This window comes from Mastomys coucha, unplaced genomic scaffold (assembly GCF_008632895.1).
Source record: "Mastomys coucha isolate ucsf_1 unplaced genomic scaffold, UCSF_Mcou_1 pScaffold22, whole genome shotgun sequence".
Taxonomy (NCBI): domain Eukaryota; kingdom Metazoa; phylum Chordata; class Mammalia; order Rodentia; family Muridae; genus Mastomys; species Mastomys coucha.
Genome location: NW_022196905.1, coordinates 229,266,573 through 229,289,072, shown reverse-complemented (window position 1 = coordinate 229,289,072; position 22,500 = coordinate 229,266,573). Strand labels below are relative to the sequence as shown.

Here is a 22,500-nt window from a genome sequence, read left to right as displayed (position 1 = left end):
CACACATAACAATAATAAAGAAAGAAAAAAAGATGACCTGATTTTGAGAGGCAGGCCTAAGGAGGGTTGGAGGATGAGGAAGGTGAATGATATTTTAATTGAATTTATAAACTGTAAACAACAACAACAACAACAACAAATGATTGTCTGCTTGCAAAAAGTAGCCCTAGGTAAATTGAGGGGGCCTGGGGAGATATCTTCCTGTCATCTTTTCAAATTTTAAAGCAACACAAGCAAATATGATTCCTATTCAAAATAAATAAAAATTAATTTTTATCTTATTTATTTATTTTTGGCGTTTTGAGACAAGGTCTTTCTACACAACTCTGGCTGTCCTGAAACACACTATGTAGACCAGGCAGGCCTTGAACTCATAGAGAACCGCTATGATTCTCCTATGTGAGCCTCCCAAGTGCTAGGATCATAACCAAGAGCCATCACACCCTGTGATCAGAAGCGTAAATAAAATCATTCAGACCAAAGAGATCAGAATTCTCCAGTCCTACCTCCTCGTCTGCTGGGTAATTTAGCAGGTCCCCTAGCCTTATCTGTCCAACTGAAAATGTGGGGCTAACACTAGCTAGCTATAAGACGCTTTGAGAATTAAGGAAGAACAGTTAAACAACAAGCTGTGCTCAGGGAAGAACTCCCAAGCCAGCTTTCCCTTCCCTGAGCCTTGGTCATCCTGCTTGAGTGAGGCCATCCACACTTCACTTCACACTCTTTCTGTCTTACGGGCCCTTCTTTTCCTTCTTTCCTCATGCTGGATAAGTATGTTGCCAAGTTTTGCCCTTATCCCTTAGGGTGTTTGGAGACAGTCTCACCATGTCGCCCATACTGGCATCAGACTTTTGATTCTCTTGCCTCAGTTTCCGAATGCTAGGGTTACAGGCATGTGCTACTGCTCAGCATTCACTGGAATTGCATGGTGTCATGCCTGGTAATGCATGCCTGTAACCCCAGATCTCAGGAGGCTGAGTTAACCCAAGGTACAAGACCAAGGTAGGCATTTGCATTTAATCCCAGCACTGGGGAGGAAGAGACAAGTGGATCTCTGTGAGTTTGAGGCCAGCCTGGTCTACAGAGCAAGTTCCAGGAAAGCCAGGGCTACAACCTGTCCCAAAAAAACAAAATTAAAAATAAACTGTTTTAAAAGTAAAACATTTGGCCCAGCGTAGTGACACCGGTCTTTAATTCCTCACTCAGGAGGCACAGGTGGGATGACCTCCATGAATTTAAGGCCATCCTGTTCTAAATATGGAATTCCAGGACAGCCAGGGCAACACAGAGAGAATCTTTCTAAAAACAAAACAAAAATGAATAATAGTGGAAACAATGGCGTTTGGTATCAACATCATCAGCGGCAGAAGACTCAGAAATGGGAACCCACAGCTGAAGGGTGGTTTCGGTCCCTTCAATCACGAAACTTAAGAAACAGGCCTAAAATCACCTGCCACTTATCCTACATGCAGACAAACTAAGCTTTAATAAATTAAATGAAGAGCTAGCCTAGCTACTGTGGTTCTGCGTTTGCAAGGCATGTGGGAGGCTGGACAAAAAATATGTAAAAGCTAACAAGAGTGGTGGTTTGAATACTTGACCCAGGGAGGGGAACTATTAGGAAGTGTGGCCTTATTGGAGTGAATGTGGCCTTGTTGGAGTGGGTGTGGCCTTGTTGGAGTGGGTGTGGCCTTGTTGGAGTGGGTGTGGCCTTGCTGGGTGGGTGTGGCCTTGTTAGAGGAGGTGTGGCTTTGTTGGAGAAGGTGTATCAGTGTGGGGGTGAGTTTGGAGACTTTCCTCCTAGCTGCCTGAGACAACCTTCAGAACAAGACATAAAACTCAGCTCCTCCAGCACCATGCTTGCCTGAACAACGCCATGCTTTCCACCATGATGAAGATGGATGGAATCTCAGAACCAGTAAGCTAGACCCAATTAAACATTGTCCTATGTAAGAGTTGCCTTGGTCATGGTGTCTCTTTACAGCCATGGAAACCCAAACCAAGATAACAAAGCAGAAATTATGCACTGCATCAGTGAAGACCAGCTGGGATGATTGGCAGCTCCGAATTAGAAACCACCACTTCTCCATTGTTCTGCAGCCAGCGTCAGCCAGATCCAGACCAGCTGGAAACTACAGAGCCCTATGGTAGCAGAGTACACTCTAGAAGCCCATTGGCATGTGCCTAACAGTTCCACAGATTCTTGAACCCCACCCCCTCCAAGCTTTCATTCTTTAGGATGTTGTCCTTGCCTGGCCTGCACACACAAATGTCACACCAGGAAGGCAGGATGAAGGTAATGAGAAAATATCACGGCCCCTAAACCCCTAGCATTGGCATTGTTGTGCATGACTCTCCAATAAGGATGGGGTGTCTTGGTGAGGTATGAAGTATAGACTATACGGGGGACCAGATTCAGGAAAGGATATAAAGAATTATATAACAGACAGGGATTATTGCTGATGATGCCCACCTATCCCCATAATCCCAGGACCTGAGAAGATGGGACTGTTGGGTTTCATAGTACCAGCTGCCACTTATATGGGCAAGATCCTATGTCCAAAACCAAACAAGCCAACTTTAGGTTTCATGCCAGTGATAGAACAGTCACTTACCTACTTAGGATGTATAAGGCCCTGCATTCCCCTGAAATTTTTTCATTTTTATATTAAATTTGCATAATTATTATACTAAATTATTTAAGTTAAATTAACATTTAGGCTATTTACTATTTATTTATTTTGAGTAAACGGTGGGGGTGGAGGTTGGAGGACTACTTTTGGGAGTCGTTTTTCTTCTCTTACTATCTGGGTCCCAGGGATCAAGCTGAGGTCATCAGTCTTAGCACCAGCCCTCTAGAGCTACCACACTGACTGGCTTCTATGTCTGCTTGACACAAGCCACAGTCATTGGGAAGAAGAAACCTCAGCTGAGAAGATGACCCTGACGGACTGGCCTGTGGACAAGTCTATGGGGTGTTTTCTTGACTGGTGACTGATGTGGGAGGGTGCATTCCCTCAGGGCCCGGCGATACCACTCCTGGGCTGGCTGTCCCGGATGCCAGGCTGAATAAGCAGCAAGGGGCAAAATAGCATTCTTCCAGGGCCCCTGCTTCAGCTCCTGCCTCAAAGTTCCTGCCTCCAGGAGCTGCCCTGACTGCCTTCCGTGATGTGCAATAAAATTAACCAGCCGGGCAGTGGTGGTGCACACCTTTAATCCCAGCACTTGGGAAACAGAGGCAAGGGGATCTCTGTGAATGACAGCCAGGGTTGCACAGAGAAACTCTGTCTTGAAAAACAAACAAACAAACAAACAGATGAAACAAACCCCTTTTTCCCCAAACTGCTTTCGGTTGTGGTATTTTATCATGGCACTAGAATCCTAACTCTTTTAGACACTCCCTGAGCTATCTCACCAGCCCAGTAATTTTTAAACTAAATGATGATGATGATGATGATGGTGATGATGATGATGATAATGATGATGACGACGACGACAACAATGATGATAAACTGTGATCTTAGAAAGAAGACATGCAGCTGAAGGGCCCCGAGCTTCTGGCATCGTGTCCTAATATGTTGTCTGTTTTCCTCCCGTCATCATTTCAATCCATGTAACTATCCAGCATACACTGTGTTTGAGGCAGTGACTTTCTAAATTCCCATCCATACTTCAAAATGGAAAGGTGCCTCAGTGGCTAAGAGTCTTGCTGCTCTTGCAGAGGATCAGGGAGGGTTTAAGTTCCGGGATGTACATGGGTGGCTCACAACCATCTGTAACTCCAGTTCCAGGAGATCTGATACCCTCTTCTGACCCCCTTAGGCACCAAACATGCTATATATATATGCATATATGTGCATATATGCATATATATGTAGGCAGAACATTCAGATACTAAAAGAAAAATGAATATATCTTTTAAAAAAAAGAAGCTAGACGCTGGGGGTATAGTTTAGTTGCTAAGAGTGCTGCCTTAGCATGCAAGGAACCCTGGGTCTGGTCCTGAACATGTTATAAACCAGGTATTGTGGTGTTACCCCACTTTTTGTGCTTGTAACCCCGGCACTGGAGAATTAGAGGTAGGAAGTGCAAGGTCTCCCTCATTGAGAGTTCAAGCTCAGCCTGAGCTACACAAAACTTTGTCTAGATATAAATGAAAATTGTGTTTGGGCTAAGAGCGTTGCTTGGTGGTAGAGAGCTTACTGGGGATCATGAGATCCTGGCTTTGGGCCTTGGAGGGAAGAGGCAAACCAAAGCAACATTCGAAAGTGCTTTATCGGCAGGCTTTTACCTAAACTAGGATACAACCTTTCTTTCTGTTTGTTTGTTTGTTTGTTTTTCGAGACAGGGCTTCTCTGCATAGCCCTGGCTGTCCTGGAACCCTGGAACTCACTCTGTAGACCAGGTTGGCCTCTAACTCAGAAATTCGCCTGCCTCTGCCTCCCAAGTGCTGGATTAAAGTCGTGTGCCACCACTGCCGGGCCAGGCAACCTTTCTTAGATAAGGGAATAAAACAATGTGTAAGTAACTTGTATGGCCGTCTGCTTGTATGGTAGATAACCCTGAAGCCAGAGGTGACTCCATCTCTTGTTCCCTCCCCTATCCCTTCCTGAGACAGTTTCATGCAGCCCTGGCTATCCTCAGATTCTCTATGTAGCTGGGGATTACTGTGAATTTCTGATTCCCCTGACTCTAATTCCCAAGTACTGGGGTTATAGGTGCAATTCACCATACCTGGATCTCAGCTCTTTGCCTTTTATTATTTACTTATTTACTTTTGTTGGTTTATGTGTTGGGCATTTTGTCTATAGGTATGTCTATGCCTTGTGCATGTACCTTGGTATCCCGGAGGCCTGAAGAGGCTCCTTTGGAAATGAAGTAATGTAAATGGTTACTAGAAATCCAATCTGGGTCCTCAGGAAAAGCAGCCAATGCTTACCCTCTTAGCCAACTCTCCGGCCCTTCCTCATTTTATTTATTTATTTTCTTTCTTATTTATTGTACTGGCTGGTTTTGTGTGTCAACTTGACACAGGCTGGAGTTATCACAGAGAAGGGAGCTACAGTTGAGGAAGTGCCTCCATAAGACCCAGCTGTGGGGCATTTTCTCAACTAGTGATCAAGGGGGTAGGGCCCCTTGTGGATGGTGCCATCCCTGGGCTGGAAGTCTTGGGTTCTATAAGAGAGCAGGCTGAACAAGCCAGGGGAAGCAAGCCAGTAAGGAACATCCCTCCATGGCCTCTGCATCAGCTCCTGCTTCCTGACCTGCTTGAGTTCCAGTCCTGACTTCCTTGGTGATAAACAGCAATATGGAAGTAAGCTGAATAAACCCTTTCCTCCCCAACTTGCTTCTTGGTCATGATGTTTGTGCAGAAATAGAAACCCTAACTAAGACACTTATTTATTTTGCTTTTTATTTTGAACAAAAGGTCTCACTAAGTTGTCCAGACTGGCCTTGAAGTTTTGATCACCCTGCCTCAGCCTACCAGTTACCTGAGATTCCCGCCCTGTACCACCAAGTGCTGGCTCAGGTACACACCATTATATGTAATGAATAAACCTTACTCAAGTTATCAGATTTCATGTGGATGCTGTAATTCAGTGGAAGCGGTCTACTAAGATCCCCACTGGACTGATGATGGACTTAACTCTGTAAAGTCACACACAGTACTGCTGGCTATTAAAGGGAGGTTTTTAAGAATGCCTCTGAATTCAGAGCTCTTTCCAACTCAATGGGGACTGTGATCTTTGGCTAGCAGTCACCTTTTTCAGGCACTATGCCCAGGGACAGGGCTTCAAGTTTGACTTTGACTCTTCTCTTAGTCCCTTTTCCCACAGCACCCCCATCGCACTCTCTTTCAGAGGACACAAAGACTGCACAGGACTGCACAAAGGACCCATACACAAGATAAGTAGAGGCCATTCTGTGGGTAACGTAGGGATGAGATCTTGCTCCCTGGGTGTGCTTTCCTAGGCTGACTGACCAGATGAATCATCAAGGTTTGTCCCCGTTATTGGCATCTTAACACACTTCTCCCCTTTGGGTGGGCGGTCCTGTCGCCACAATGGCGTTTGTCCCGCACGACTTAACCTCCTCACAGCAAAGCCTGGCCTTGAGCTGGCATCGCTCAGAGAGAGGGGTTCGGGGAGGCGGGGGTGAGCCTGCAGCTCCCAGTGGCTAGCTGTCGGCTTTCCCAGCTGACTCAGCTTGCCACCACCCTCCTCTGCCACCCGCCTGCACACAGCTTCCAGCCTCTTAACTTTCCATTTCCAGGCGCTCCCGGGGAGGGAGCGCCCCTCCCGCTGCCCGGGGCGTCTGTCTGCAGCCGGGGCTGCCAGGGCACCATGCCCGCTGCCTGGCGGGCCTTGTCTCGGGACAATTACAATCTACCGTCATGGAGTTCGGAATATAGGTCAAGGTGCTCTCGGAAGGGCCCAGGGGAGGATCACCTGACCCGGAGGTGTGGTGACTCAGCGGGAAGGATGGGGAGGGAGGGATGGCTCTGGAATCTCCCTGCCGGCAGGGGCCAGCCGGAGAAAGAGGAGGTCAAGTTGCCCGTCTGGCTGATTGTCAGCAAAGGAGGAAGAAGCTGCTGGAGACCATAGGAAGGATAAGATGACCTGTGGTGACCCTATCCGAGGTGGCATCCAAATCCTCTCCAGAGCAGCTGTCAGCCCACGAGCAGCTAAAACCACCCGCCTCCCACTGTCTCTGCGGCTGTGAACACCTCATTAGCCACCTCCCTGCCAAAGTGGGAAACCAAATTAACATCCAGGATCAATCCAGACTCCATCCACCCAGACCTCCAGAGAAACCAAGGCCACTGGCATATCACACAGAGGCAGCCACCCCTAACAGAGGCAATCTGATCGTGCCCCCTCCGCCCCGATTTTGAATATAAAAAACCACTAACCCATTTTATTGTAGATGTCCACATGGCAGGAGCCTTCTTTCCGGGGAGAAGCAGCAGCTGCTTGCTCTGTCCCAGCCTCACTTCCTCTGGCTCCAGCTGCTGGCTCCTACCCGCCGAGCGGGGAGTTTCCTTATTCTTGGGGCTCTGGCTAGCTGAGCTGGCTACCCCTTTACCTCCCACCCCCAGCCGCTCATCACTCTCTTCGGGTAGTGCTGCCGGGACTCCGGGGTTCCATGAGTCACAGGCAGGCTGGAGACAGACAGCAGGCTTCCTTTATTAAATCAGCCTTCTGCCCTGCACACCACAGAGGGAAGCTATAATTACTTGTTTGGCCCAGCTTTGAGAACTGAGCCACAGACTGTGTTTCACTGGGAGGGAAGTTCCTGAGTTCTGCATCTATCTAGTGCACCACCCACCGCCCCTTCGGCAGTAAACTCCACCACCAGGGGTTAAGGACCTGTTACACAAATATCAGATGCTTTGTGTATGTAATGGGTGCCTTGAGTTGGGATAGCTAAGGCTGATCCAGCCAGCTATATGCAAGCTGCCAAGAGGTGGTTTTTTGGTTTTGTTTTTTGTTTTTGTCTGTTTGTTTGTTTGTTTAGAAAACAAAGGCGTTCTGCTTCTTCGCCAGAGTCTATACTTGATGAAGCAGGCCGTCCATTGTTGCTTTATAAGAGATAAAAGATCATAAAGCATTGCTTTGGGTGTCCAGGTTATGACCGTTTTGTCTTTTAGGTACAATAGGTACAAAATCTTAGGCTTCTCAGCTTCTTGACCAATCTAAAGGAATGTTTGAAATATGAAAACCTAGATGGCTAAAAAAAAAAAGAAATTTTTTTTTTCGAGACAGGGTTTCTCTGTGTAGCCATGGCTGTCCTGGAACTCACTTCTGTAGACCAGGCTGGCCTCGAACTCAGAAATCGACCTGCCTCTGCCTCCCAAGTGCTGGGATTAAAAACCTGCATCACCAAAAGCACAAAATCCGAGTACTAAAACAAACTTCACGAATTGTTCGGTTTCCCGTTCGTTTCATTTATTCATTCATTCTTGGTTTCAGACATCCCACAAACACTTTTCGGGGCTGTCTGTGTGCCAGACATCATGAATACATGGGATTCGTAAATCAACATGGTATGACAGAGTTACACAGGTCAGTACTAGACACAATAATATGTTACCTAGATGATGGGTTAGGGGTAGTAAATGTGAATAATACCAGAAAAAAAAATGGTAACAGGGCATGGGCATTTTTTTTTTTTGATAAAGAATTTTGAACCCCTCCTGATATTTGAGAACAATCTGTAGGTTAGTTCTCTCTCAGGGGAGTTCTCAAGTCAGCACAATGATTACTGAGAAATCGTAACTAATTATGACTTACATGAGTTACATTTGAAAATATTAAAATTCCTTTAAGCTTTGTTTGTAAGCAAAACATGGGTAAATTTAAAACATAATTGATGAGTTATAAAGTAAAAAGAGCCAAAGGCATTCGGCATATCCTATGGTTACTGACAGAAGAAACTTCATTAAAGAATTTACTGGGGAGCTGGGGGAGAGCTGGAGAGAGGCCTCTGGAGTTAAGAGCAACCTGCTGCTCCTGCAGAGGAGCTGAGTTCAGTTCCTGGCACTCACCTTTATCCAGCTACAGGGGATTTGATGCCTTCTTCTTGTCTTCACATGCACCCTGCCACATACATGCACACACACAGACACATATACATACACACACAAAAAAAGTTAGTCAGGCATAGAAGTGCATGCCTTCGATACCAGCATTTGGGAGACGGGGGCAGGCAGATCTATAAGTTTGAAGCCAGCCTGGTCTACATAATTCCAAGGCAGCCAAGGCTACATGATAAAACCCTGTCCCTGGATAAATTAAAAATAAATAAAGAAAACTTAACTAAACATTTGAAAAAGGAATTTCCTGGGCAGCTGTGCTATGGTATGAAGAGCTCCAGTGTCAGGTGTAGACTCCGACGTCACCATTCTCTCCCTCTGTGATTCTGGGGCAGAGTCTTCAAAGTGTGAAGTGGCATGGAACCTACCTTCAGGGGTTATGAATGGGGGAGCGATATTATAATCATAGAAGAAGAGGTGTTGTTTAACATAGTACCTGGCACTCAGTGAGCTGAATAAATGTTATCTATAACTACCGTGTTATTCTTGTTTTTATGATGATAATGAGCTACCAGGCACTATAGTGGATAATGGGAAATCAGGTTAAATAAGATAACGCTGTGCTAACTGGGAGAGACTTCAGAGGTAAACTGTGCTTCCTTCCATCCTCAAGGACCCCACTGAACTACCAACAACTGTAAAACTTCTTTGGACAGTCCATAAGCTCCAAGTGAACACAGCGAGTTTCCTTCCCTTTAGCATCCTTCCAGTCGGGAAGACTATCCGGCAATGAAGGAATACGGGTCAACCAGGTCATGGCTGTTGGAATTGTAAATGGATAAATTCATAGTTTCTCCAGAGGGCCTGTATAAAGAGGTCCAGATCACCTCATTCAGTGTGACGGAAAGCTGGTAACAGACCAATTGTCCAACGGATAGGAGGGGAACTATGCATGGAACACGAGGCGAAGAACAGCAATACAGCTGCAGAAACAAACTTCAGAGCACAACTATACCCAACAGCATGCGTGAAGGCTACCAACCTATAAGGGGAGCAGTACGTTCCTGAAGGCTGATTGTTCCAGAAAGCTGCATGCAGGTTCTGGAAGGCTACATGTAGCAGGGTGTTCTTTGAAGTGAGAAAAAAAAACTATTTGTTTTAGGGAAATGTATGAAATAAAAGCAAAGGAATAGCAAGATCAAGGATGGGTGGGAAAGGCAAGGTGGTGGAGGGGGAGGACAGGTTGGGGTGGGGGTGGGGGAATCTGCAGTGGGCTCAGTAGATTCCAAGCAGATAGATTAAACACAAGCAAAGCCAAATGATCTGACATGAATGATTCAAGGCTCAACCCAAAATGGAAGGCTGTCAAGAGTCAGAGATGATGAACATCACCCTCGCCCCCCAGCATTTGAGTTCAATAAAAATGAATCAGGAAAAAAAAAAAACAAATAAAAAAACCCCAGCAACAACAGAAAGAACACCTTACTCTTGGAATTGGCTTGAAGGACCAAGAAAGGTAAGAAAAAAAAAAAGTAGAATGGGGGCAGGGACTGTGTATCTCCAGAACTGGGTAAACATGACCCTAGTGATGGAGAAGCTGCTGGTCCTTCATCAGTTACAAAATGCCATGAAGCTTCCGAATTGTCTCCTGGGGTCAGGGAGGAGGGTGAGTCTTACTGCAATGGGTCAGGAAACCCTTAGCCTGGTCATGCCCAGGACACTGCTCTCTTTACAGTGCTTGGCTCTTGACAGCATCTGACCATGGCCTTTGCTAGACTTGCCCAGGCCACTTCCTCCCGGGGAAGGACTTTCATTTCCTCTGAGTGGCACTCTCGGCCAGGGTCAGTCTCGTCCTGCTTGGCACTGCCGAGGGGTTTGCTGGTATGGGCAGTGAGACTCTCTCCAGCTGGAACCGTGAAGAATAATGCAGTGGCTACAGAGCCTGTGGCCCTAGCCATTTTCTCTCCTGTTCTGGTCAGTCCAGGGGGCAGAGTTCTCAGGGAGCCAGCTGCCTACTGTTGTGACACTGCCCCCGGTTCTCTCTACAAGAGAAGTTCCTCCAGACCCACAAAGTTAGCACCAGCCACAGGATCCTATTGACAGTTCTTGCCAATGGATAGTCTTCATGGGCAAGATGAGTTCTGAGGCAAGCAAGGCACATCTTTTGATTCTGCTGGGCTCTGGCTCGAGTGGCTCTGGGAGCTGCTTCTTCTGTATTCCTCTGCACCCACGACAATCCTCAGTGTCTGTCTTGAGAGTACTGGAGCCAGGAAGACCCCCTGGTCAGCGTCGTCTAACTGCTTCCCTCAGTTTAATTGTGGAAACTCTACTTCCTATCTGTACAACAATAGCAAGCATATTGCCCATTATTAAGTAAAACACATCAAAGAGAATCATGTGACACATGGCAAGCAACAAATGCTCATTAAAACCCAAGGTGCACGCACACACGGTGGCACAGGCCTTCAGGCAGAGGCAAGTTTCTGTGCAATTAAGGCCAGCCTGGTCTAAAGAGCTAAAAAGTAAGGACTATACAAAGACAACCTGTCTCAAAAACCCCAAACCAGCCAACCAACAAAACAAACAAACAACTATAAATAAAACCACAAGTGCCATACACCTCTATTAGAACAGAAACTCTTCGATGCCTTGCCTAATTCCTTCATTGCTTCACCCCCAGGATCAAGGTTAGTAGGCACTTAATAAATAGAGAAGAATGATGATGGTGGTGGTGGTGGTGGTGGTGATGACGACGATGATGATACTGCATCTTGCCAAGGACTGTGATTAGGCCTTCTATGGATAATCCCATATTAGCCCTTAACAACAACTCAATGAGGAAAATGCTATAGTTATCAGTCCCATTCTGCAATTCAGAGAAGTCTGTGATTTTTCCCAGGGTCACGCAGCCAAGTAAAGAGGTTACTATCCAAAAGTAGAACTAAAAGTGGATCACATGTGGGCCTGGTGCCCAAGGAAGCCACAAGAAACGCTGGATTTTGGTATCTTCCTCATAGGAAGCCTACAGAATGAAAGGGCACAAGCCTTGGGAAACTAATTTTAATCTGCATGCAGGAAGCAGTCTGTTTGGCCTGCTTGCTTTCTAAGAAAGCCAGTAAGGAGTCACTTTTCAAAGAATGAGATTCACGGTGTGTGTGAGGGGGAGGAGGGTTGCCTTCGTGGGTAGATGCGAGGTATCTGTTAGGCACAGGGATGTGTGGAAAGGGAGCTGAGGAGAGAGCCAGGTATGTGCTGACTGACTTGCTGAGAACTGTGTCTATATAAATGCCTGTGTGTACCTGGGTGGAGGTCAGAGGTCAACATGTGGGCGTTGGTTTTCTACTTCTATTCTCTGAGTTCTGGGAATCAAAATCAGGCTGCAAGCCTTGGCAGCAAGGACCTTTATCCAGTAAGCCAGCCTACCAGCTCCACTGCTGTTTGTCTTTTCATGATAAGAGCATGTACTCTCAGGCTGGAGAGATGGTTCGGGGGTTAAGAGCACTGGCTGCTCTTTCAGAGAACCTGGCTTTGGTTCCCAGGACCCACATGGCAGCTCACACCTTTCTGCGATTCCAGTTTCCAGGAGATCTAACACCTTCTGGCCCCTTGGGCCCTGTGTCCACTTGGTGCACAGACATAAATGCATAAATACACATAAAATAAAATTTAAAATAAAAGAAAACATGTTCTTACTAGTACCAAAACAACAATAAAAAGAATGCATTATATATTACTTATGTTATTGAAATATATTATCTAAGGGACTGGAGAAATGGCTCAATGGTTAAAAAATATCCACTACTACCATAGATCACTGGAGTTTGGCTCCCAGCATCCACATTGTGTGTCTCAAAACCACCAGTGACTTTGGCTCCAGGGAATCAAACTGGTCTCTATAGACACCTGCACACACACACACACACACACGCACACGCACACGCGCACACACACACACACCCAGAGACACGAATGCACATAACTGAAAGAAGTAAATATTTTAAAAATATATACTTAATGATGTACGCACACGTGTAACTCAGGAGCTAAGACAGGAGAATCTTGAGTTCAAGACCAGCTTGTGCCATAAAACTAGACACTGTTTCTAAAATAAATTAATGAATGGATGAAACACGAAGTGAAGTGGGGGTGGAGGAAGGTTGAGAAAAGGTCACAGGCTGGACTCTCCCCAGCAACACAGCTTCCAAGACGACAGCCTGAGCCAGGCTGCAGCTCTCCAGGGCTTGGCTGGTTTACTGGAGATGAACGGCGGGCCCCCAACCTTCCTGGGGCATGACAGCCAATGAGCCTGATTCGCAGCTGGGGGCAAGTATTTGCCTGGGCGGTTGGCAGCTCTGCCTGCCTCTCAGCCTTCCTCAGCAGAGTCATTATGCAGTTTGCTCACATGCCCTATGCATTTTAATGAATGAGTCAGGGGACAGACTCAATTTGAAAGAGGAATCGCTCTCTGAGCTGGGTGAAGGGCTCTCAAGGGATGGTCTAGCAGCTTGGATATTACAAGGAAAGAAAAAGGATGCAACCTCCATTTAGCGGACGGGGCCGAGGTGGGGAGGGGGGATTGGGTTCTGGAAAAAGAGGAAAACGGGGAGGGAGGGAAGAAGAAATCAAGTGAGGGAGAACAACAGGAGGGAGGGAGAGAGAACGGAGGAGCAGAGATGACTGCTCAGGAAACCTTCCCGAACAAACTATGGGCCAGACTCCCCAGCTTCTTCACCCCCATACTTATTGGTTCCAAGCATTTGAGGCCTTCAAAGTGCCAGCACACAAGGTAAAGGAGCTCTAAGAGACCGGAAGCAAGATTCCTTGTTCGGAACTGAATCCTGGTCAGGTTAGAAACACGATGGTGGGTCTGGGACGCGTGAGGGGCAGAGGAGGTCATCTTCACTCTCTTCCCTGTGACCACACCCCTGGGAAGCAAGAATTGCTCCGCGAAGATCAAGGGGACCAGTTCTCAAACCACTCCCACTGGCCAGATGCAGGGGCTGTGTGGGCCAATTAGCATCTCCGTCTGTCAAATTCCCATGACGGTCCCAGGAGGCGGGTCTTGTTACTGTCACATTTTTTAGACGTGAGGAAACTGATGTGGAGAGAGAGCAGCTCTGCCAAGGTCACCCAGGGATTTGAACTCATCCCCGTCTGACTACAGAGCTCCTGGCAGCTTCACTCTGTGCTGTCAGCCAACCCCTGGCTGGGGAATGCTGGGGAAGGCCTTTCCCTTCCCAGGCTCCCTTCCAAGAACACTCTGAACCCCCAGGAGGAAGGGGTTGGTGTGAATCCAGATGCAGTCGACGCCAAGTGGCCTGGGAGTGGATCTGAAACCTGCCCGGCACAGAGTTGTGTGTGAGACCCAGAGAGCCCAGGGGCAGCAGAAAAGGAAGGAAGCGCAGGCCCAGTGCGGTCGGCCGGGGTGGTAGTCTGTTCCCAGGCTGTACACCACAAAGCCCAGGGCAACAGATGCTCAGCAAATGCCCGTGTAGGAGTGCGACTCACCCCTTACACGGCAGGCGGGGCGGGCAGTGTCCCTGAATTACTCAACAGAGCCATCTCAGCTTTGAACTTTGAGCCAGGCTCTGCAGGAACAGGGCATGGGGGTTGGGACGGGGTGGCACTCACCACCGTGAAAAGGAAGTCTGCCGTTCCCCCTACCCCCCAAGTAGGAGAACACAGACTGGGAAGCAGCCAAGAAACCAGAAAGCGGCTCTCCACCCACAGTCTCCTGAATTTTTACAGCTGGAGAGAAGAGCAGCACACAAGCTGAGCAGTACTCTGGGGCCCTGGGCTTCATGCCTGGAAGAAAGCAAGGCCACCTGCTAGGAACTGAACTGGACACAAAAACAGTCAGTCTTCCCTGAGCCTTGCCTGCCTTCCCACCCACCCAGATGTGGGACGGATGAACATCCTTGAGCCCTTCCCACCTCCCGTTCCCATCTTAATAATGGGCAGAAAGATTATCAACCTACTATAGCCACTGCCCATTGCTTCTGATATTCCCACGATAAAGGGGTTTCCCTAGACTCAACTTCCTATATATGGCAGTTGAAGAGTTTCTCTGACTGGAGAACTTGGGGAGCCTCTGGAACGATCTCAGCTTCATCCTTCTCCCAGGCTCGTCTAAGAGCCGAATTTTGCACTCACAATATGCTCCCTTCTCCACGCTAGGTTAGTGGTCATTGAGGTGTATTTTGGCTTGCTCCCATCCCTTCGTCTTCTTTCTCTATGTGTTCAGAACCTGGAGGGATGCTAGCTTTTCTGAAAGGTTCTTTGGAGATTTCAAACATACTTGGGAGGATGTTTTAAGCTCTGTGCAAACCACCTCCATCTAATCTCCCACCTTCTGGCAAAGGATGCTCTTGGCTTCAGGACAATGTTCTCCTGGGAGAAAGCAGAAGGCAACACTGTCTCCTCCCCCTCTTTTGTGTTCTTTTGGACAGAGCCTCCTTAGAAACTCACGATCCCTCTGCTTCTTCTACAAGAGTACACTTAGGCCTACAAGTGAGTACCACCACACCACGGCCTGTTTGCTTGTTTTGTTTGGCAAGCCCTTCCCCGACTCCACAAGGAAAACCAAATTCAGTACTTGGAATAAAAGGAGCCAGTCATGAGGGGAGTGTTTCTGGGGTGACAAGTGTCCTGCCTATACACTAGTTCTTTCCCTTGCCACATCTGGGTGACTGCTGGCTAGGTCCCCACTGTCCTCTGTATGACAGATCTGTGCTCTGAGTTCCTTCCTGTAAAATGGAAGACTGGGCTGGCTGGTAGGATGCATCAGAGGATCAGAGGGCTCCATGCCCGTGAGGGGTAAGTTTTAGTATCAACTTGCCTGAATAGAGGAACACCTGGCAGACGAATGAAGCCCAGCTCCCAGTCAGTGTGAGGGCATTTCCAGGGACAATTGGATTACGATGGGTGTGTGTAATCAATTGTTAAATCCACTGATGGATTCAAAATTTCAACAGACTTGATAATCAGTGGGGCATGGGGGGGGAGGGAGAGAGGGAGAGAGAAGGGGACCTACAAGTGTGTATGCTTGTTCTGTTTGCAATGTCCCTTCCCCTCCCCACAATACCTTGATGTAGTGAGGGTATGGAACTGTGGGGAAGTGGTGCCGGCTTCAGCAAGAGAGCCCAGGGAAAGTGCTTCCAAAGTTCTATCTTGGCCTTGACCCCTTCCTGCCTGTCTGTCTGCTTTCTGGTCTCCTCGAGGTGAGCAATCTCCTTCACCATCAGGCCAATAGCCATGGAGGTAACTGACTATGAACTATAACTTATGCACAAAACAAATGCTTCCTGGACTCCGGGTTGGATCTAGGTGGTAAAGCTCTTACCTAGCATGTGTGAGGCCCTAGGTTCAATTCTCGGTACCACAAGTCAAAAATAATTGATAAAAGAACCTTCCTTTCAGCTGTTTTTGTCACGCATTTGTCACAGCAATGCCATGTGACTAACCACTAGCTGGGCTCCTTGGCACATCTCTCTGTGTCACCATTAGAAAGGATGAAAGAGGGAATGAGGACCAGGCCAACCAGGGCGACACAGCTTTGAAACACCAAGCAGAGTGAAATAGTGACAAGGCCAAAGGTGATAGAGAAGAGTGTTTCATGAGGAGCTAGCTACTAGGCATCTCCCGCTTTGCCAACTGCATTCTGATAGCTATCCTGGTAACAGAGTGCCATACAGTAGGTAGCTTATAAACAATAGGAAAGTTATTTATGTCTGTTTGTTTGGCTCCTGATTTGGGGAAGGGCCTCTGTGCTGTGGGTAAGATCACTGCTGGGCAGAGAAGTGCAGGGGAGATAGGAAAACCCCATTAAAGTCACTTTTTTTTTTTTTTTTTGAGATAGAATCTTACCCTGGCTGGGCTGATGCTTGCTTCAGATATTATGTAGACCAGGCTGGCCTTGAACTCACCATGTAGACTCCGCTGGTGGCTTTGAACTTACAGAGATCTACCCACCTTCGCCTCCTGAGTGCTAAAATGAAAGAAGTCATCAGACCAAGCCCTACCCCTCCATGCCTAATCCACTCCCTTGATAATCCACTAGGAGGGCAGAGCCCTAATCGCCTCTTCAAAGCCCTACCTCTCAAAAGGGTTACAGCAGCAACTAAACTTCAACAAGCTGAAAACGGGTATGCAGCTGTGGCAGTGAACTTCCCCACAAGGAACGAAGTCCTAAGTTTCATTCCCAGAACCACAATAAATAAATAAATAAAAAGAATAAATAAAATAAACATGAGTTTTGGAAGGGACATTTAAACTGTAACACATCTATACACCTACACACCCATCCCACCCCCCACAACCCCATCTCTCAGTCCAGGCCAGTAAACCTAACCAACATACATTAAAGGGGTTTCATTTTTGTTGATCACCAGGAAGGTCATGGGATCCAAGCATGGTCAATGAGCCTTTCTTTAGGTCTCTTGGGAAAGAAAACCCCTTTGTATTTGAAACCTGAAAGGGTACATATACTAAAACCAATGCTGTCATCTTATTACAGTTGCCCAAGACTAAAATTAGTAGACAAGAAAATAAAAATAAGAATTCAAGTTCTCATTAAACATCTGAACCCAGAATCCATCCATCCATGGAAGGTTTGTTTTGTTTTGAATAGAACCTGGGAATCTCAGAAACACTAAGTAAGTAATCCACCAAAATGTCCTTTTCCTCTTTTTCCTCTCTCTCTCTCTCTCTCTCTCTCTCTCTCTCTCTCTCTCTCTCTCTCTCTCGCCTTTCTTGCCTTCCTTCTTAGGCAGGGTCTTTCTATATAGTACTGGCTGTCCTGGAACTCACTGTGTAGACCAGGCTAGCCTCTTCTGCCTCTTAAGTACTAGGATTGAAGGCATGGGCCACCATGCCTGCCTCGATGCCCCTTCTTAAAACGAGCTCCCTGCTGACACATTTTGCTCAAAGACATTTTGTGTTGAATTTTCTATCACTTGCTACCAAAAGAATCCTGTTCATTACCATCTTAACCCTTTATTTTTTATTATTTTGGGGGGAGTTCAAGAACAATTTTATTAGCACAAAAAACCCTGAGGGCAGGCCAGCCATGATCCCCAGCAGCTACCCAGAGGAAGAGTGTGGAAAAGAAAAGGGCAAAGCTCTATGCCATGGAGCTGAGACACATGGCAGGCAAGTACACACATGTCGGGGAGGGAGGGTTTAGAGAAAGAATAAGGAAGCCTGAGATGCTGGGAGAACCCAATGTGTTCAGAAAAGCATGCTTTTCGGGAATGCAGGCAGACTTACATAGCTGCAGTTGGGGCCTGGGGAGAAATTGTTGAGGCTTCTTTTTTTAAAAAAAGGAAAGGGGTTTTGGGGAGGGTAAAGAAGGCAGAAGGCAATATGAGGAGGGACAACTAACACGAAAGGACATTTGAGAATCCAAGTGGAGGGCTGGAGAGATGGCTCAGCGGGTAAGAGCACCAACTGTTCTTCTGAAGGTCCTGAGTTCAAATCCCAGCAACTACATGGTGGCTCACAACCATCCATAATGAGATCTGACACCCTCTTTTCGTGTATCTGAAGACAGCTACAGTGTACTTAGATATAATAATAAATAAATCTTAAAAAAAAAGAAGAAGAAAAGGAAAATCCGAGTGGAAACTTTTGAAAAGCTTCTTAAAATATATACATACATGAAAATGGAGTCACCATATAATGATTGAGAGAATGCCCCAACAAGACTTCTTACCCATCCAGGTAAAACCTTCAGTGCCAGGTCTGGGGTTACGGAGTCATTGGCCAAAGGGGTTCCATAAACTTCCCTCTAAAACATTGTAGCCTATTGACAAGGCTATTGGTCACTCTCTGTAATCTGATGGTAATCTCTCTGCTGCTGAAGACATAATTTATGTCATAGAACATTGGGAAATTGAGCTGGTGTTCAACTAGAAGCACTATCGTTCACTGTGTCAGGAAGAGGGAAGAACGCAATCATAACTATCACCAGCTACAAACCCTGTGACCTGTAACAGCAACTGGCTTGGAAGATGCATTGATGCAGTGGTGTACAAAGGCTGTGATTGGACTCAAGGCCCACTCCATGTCATGGAACCCCTACCTGACAATGCTGAAGTGGCTAAAAGCCACTAGATAGATCATAGGTTCAAGGGGAAAACTTACTATTATTATTCTGTTAAAGAAACATAGCAAGGCTGGGCGGTGGTGGCGCACGCCTTTAATCCCAGCACTTGGGAGGCAGAGACAGGTGGATTTCTGAGTTCGAGGCCAGCCTGGTCTACAGAATGAGTACCAGGACAGCCAGGGCTACACAGAGAAACCCTGTCTGAAAAAAACCAAAAAAAGAGGAAAAAAAAAAGAAAGAAAAAAGAAACATAGCAACAAAACAACTCCCAAAGACACGTTGTTATACCCCTAGATCAGATCACCAACTCAACCCTCATCAGAGATTCTTCTCTTTCATTTTTGAGTCCAGGTCTCATGTAGCCCATGCTGGCCCAAAGTTACAACCTAGCTGAGGCTAGCCTTAAACTTAAGATTTTTCTTTCCTCTGCCTTCTAAGTCCTGGAATTACTGGTATGCACTACCATGTCTGGTTACTGTATAATCTATTCAACAACTGGGAATTAGAGGAACTAAGACACCGAGAAGATATGTGCTCTATGCAGTAGAGATGGGATTTGAACCTGGTCTCCCATCTTCTGGCACCTTAGAAAGTGGCTGGAGTTTCCACCTTAGCTCAGTCAAACACTCGAGTTCAGTGGTAGAAAACTTGCTTGGAGAACAGAGCCCTGGTTCCCCTGCAGTTACAGATGAGGATACAGTGCTGGTGTTCCCAGTACCATGTACCATCTCCTTGGATGTCAAGCCCAAGTCGGTGAAGGGCCTCCCTCAATCACAGAAGGCTTATTCTTGATGTCAAAGGCTGGGAGGTTCGTGGCTGGCCCAACGCCTTCTGTTCTGTCAGGGACAGACACTTCAGTGTCTGACTGTCAGAGCATCACTTCTTCCTTAGGAGATAATTTAGCTTGATAAAATACAAACACTTCTCAGGCCTCCGAGGGCTGCCATCCTGGGTCCTGGGTCATGACAATCTTGCAGTAAAGAGTTAGGGTACTAGGTAAATGGTAGGGACAGGAGTCATGTCACTGTATAAGGAGGAAAGTGTTCGAAAAGGGACATCCAAGAACTGGGAGGGTTTCAGCTGGTTAAGGATGCAACTCAGCCATATGACTTTGAAAAAAATGGGATAAAACAATAGAATATTAGGGAGTTGCTTCAAAACAACCCAGAGATAAAGGAAGGAAGTGGGCAGAGACACTGATGAAGTGGACATGTTAATGATTGCCAAAGCTAAATTATATGTTCAGCATACTTAAACATGTTTGATAATCTGATAACTAAATTCCATTTATTTATTTATTTATTTATTTATTATTTTATTTGGTGTCTCTCTCTCCCTTTCCCTCTCCCTCTCCCTCCCCCCACCCCTCTCTCTGTGAGAGAGAGAAGATCAGAGGGCAATTTTGGGGGAATTGGTTCACTCCTTTCATCCTGTGGGTTCAGGGGATTTGACTCTGGTTGTCAGGTTTGGTGGCAAGGGCCTTTTACCAGCTGTACCATTTCACTGGCCCTATAGCCTGTGTAGATTTTTAAGATGTACCAAATACTTTAAATTTTCTTTTGAGACAGGGTTTCTCTGTATTGGCTATCCTAGAACTCACTTTGTAGACCAGGCTGGCCTCCCACTCATACTCACTCTGCCTCCTGAGTGCTGGGATTAAAAGCATGCGCCACCATGTATATCCATCTCCAAATAATTTAAGATTTTTTTAAAAATATAATTATTTATGTATTTGGGTGCTTTGTTTGCAAATATCTCTGTGTACCACATGGAGGCCAGACTGGGTATTAGTTCCCCTGGAAATGGAATTATAGACAGTTGTGAACCATCACGTGGGTGCTAGGAATCAAATCGGTACTCTGGAGGAACAAGCAATGTTCATAACCACTGAGCCATCTGATTTAAGTTTGGGGATAGGAGCCCAGGCTGGCCTCAGATTCCTGAGCTCAGTGACTCCTGCTTTGGTCTCCCCCAAAACTGCAACTACAGGTCACTGTGACCTCCTATGATGAATACTTTTAATACCATGTTTATTTATTATAAAGAGCCTTTCTCACACATATTTTATATATACCTCACAAGTGATACAGATACATACAGACACAGGCCCCCCTCATACACACATACACACACACACACACACACACACACACACACACACACACACACTTTAAAAACAGCGAAACTGAAGCTCAGAGAGGCTAGACCATTGATGTAACACAGAATTGAGTTGAACCTTGGGTTCCCAATTCCAATTACAAGGTAAGTTGGAGGCAAGAGGCAACTGAGGCAGTTTCAGCAGCCTGTGGTTGCTAGGGACCATGTCATTACCCTGGGAGCCCATACTATCCACTTCTAAGCTCTGCTCCTAGGCAGCAAGGTCTCCACTTAATTGGTATGGCACAGACCCCAGCGGGACCCCAGGGAGTCATTGAGTGCACAGTGGAAAGCGCCCAGCCACTGATTTCACGTGCTCCTTGGTAGTTAAGAAAACACAGTCCAGCCCAGCAGGCTCTGGACCCTTTCACAGGCATCTTGAGAGCTGCTGCCTGAACATCTGGGTCTGATAAAGGGAGACCCACGTGGGCTTCCCTGCCCCCTTTCCCATAACTATTTCCGCACATACCCTTGAAGCTCTGTGCGTGTGGCTGCTCCGTTCTTTCCTTTCCCAAACATATGGATTCCCAGCTCCTATTTCAAACTCCAGCACTGGGCTGCTGTAAACTCCCCAAAGCTCCCAATTTCCTTTTTCCATTGCTCACTCTTTCCCAAAGTGCTTGAAAAAAGCCCCCCTTTTAGCTCTGTTCCAGCTTCCCTGTTTGTGAAAGGAGGGCAAGGAGAACAGTTGTCAGTCACCAGGGTGACTGACAGGAGCTTCAACTCAATAAGCCTGAGAGATGGAGGTGTATGGGGGTTGGGAGAACCTGAGGAACTCACTATGGGGAAAGCCTTGACTCCCCCAAATCATTCACGCTGCAGGAGGCCTGAGGCCCAGCCATCTGCTCCCTTCTGGCTGGCTGAAACTTCCCCTTTGAAAATCACTAATGAAAGTGTGTTTGGGGGGGGGAGGGAGGCAAGGCATGGGCACGGATCCCAGAAGGTTACTGCTGAAGTGGGTGTGTGCCATTTGGGCAGCTAGGGGCAAGTCCTTGCCTGCTTCTTACCCTGTGGCCTTCTGCTTCTTTAGCTAATGGCAACTTTCCTCTCAAAGAAGAGAGAGCCAGCTCTCTGTACTACAAGGCCAGACACATCAGCTGTGTGTGTGTGGGGTGGGGGATGGAAGACAGGATATACAAGCACCAGGGGCCTTAGGGACAGAAGGTATTCCTCCCAGACAGAGGTCAAGAGGCCTCAGATGCCCTTAGGGATCCAGTAGGCCATATAAATGCTCTAGGGGAAGAGGGAGGGAAGGGATATAAAAGACAGAGGACTGCAGTAGGGACTAGAAACGAAGTGCTCTCAGCAAATGCAGTGTGCTGGTTGGGTTTTGACAACTGGACATAGATATATCTAAGAAGGGAATCTATGTATGTTTGCATGTATGTATGTATGTATGTATCATCTATCAATCTGTCTATCTGTCTATATCTGTCTACCTGTCTATCATCTGTCTATCTTTTTTCTTTTCTTTTCCTTTTTTTTTTTTCCAAGACAGGGTTTCTCTGTGTAGCCCTGGCTATCCTGGAACTCACTATGTAGACCAGGCTGGCCTTGAACTCATAGAGACCTGCCTGCCTCTGCCTCTCAAGTGCTGGGATTAAAGGCGTGTACCACCACTACCCAGCTCTATCTTTCCTTCTTCCTTCATTTCTTTCTTTCTTTCTTTCTTTCTTTCTTTCTTTCTTTCTTTCTTTCTTTC

General features: G+C 46.8%; 1 protein-coding gene across 4 annotated transcripts in view; it reads right to left on the bottom strand.

Moving 5' to 3' along the window:
- Positions 1-22,500, bottom strand: part of Chd9 (chromodomain helicase DNA binding protein 9) — a 227,019-nt gene that overhangs the window by 173,863 nt on the left and 30,656 nt on the right. Inside the window, exon 1 of one of the 4 annotated variants that reach the window (XM_031340820.1) lies at positions 6,914-7,239. The exons of the other annotated variants lie outside the window; for them this stretch is intronic. The gene's annotated coding sequence lies outside the window, so the exon portion shown is untranslated. Of the gene's footprint in view, positions 1-6,913; positions 7,240-22,500 lie in introns of those variants that run through there. 4 annotated transcript variants of the gene reach the window in all.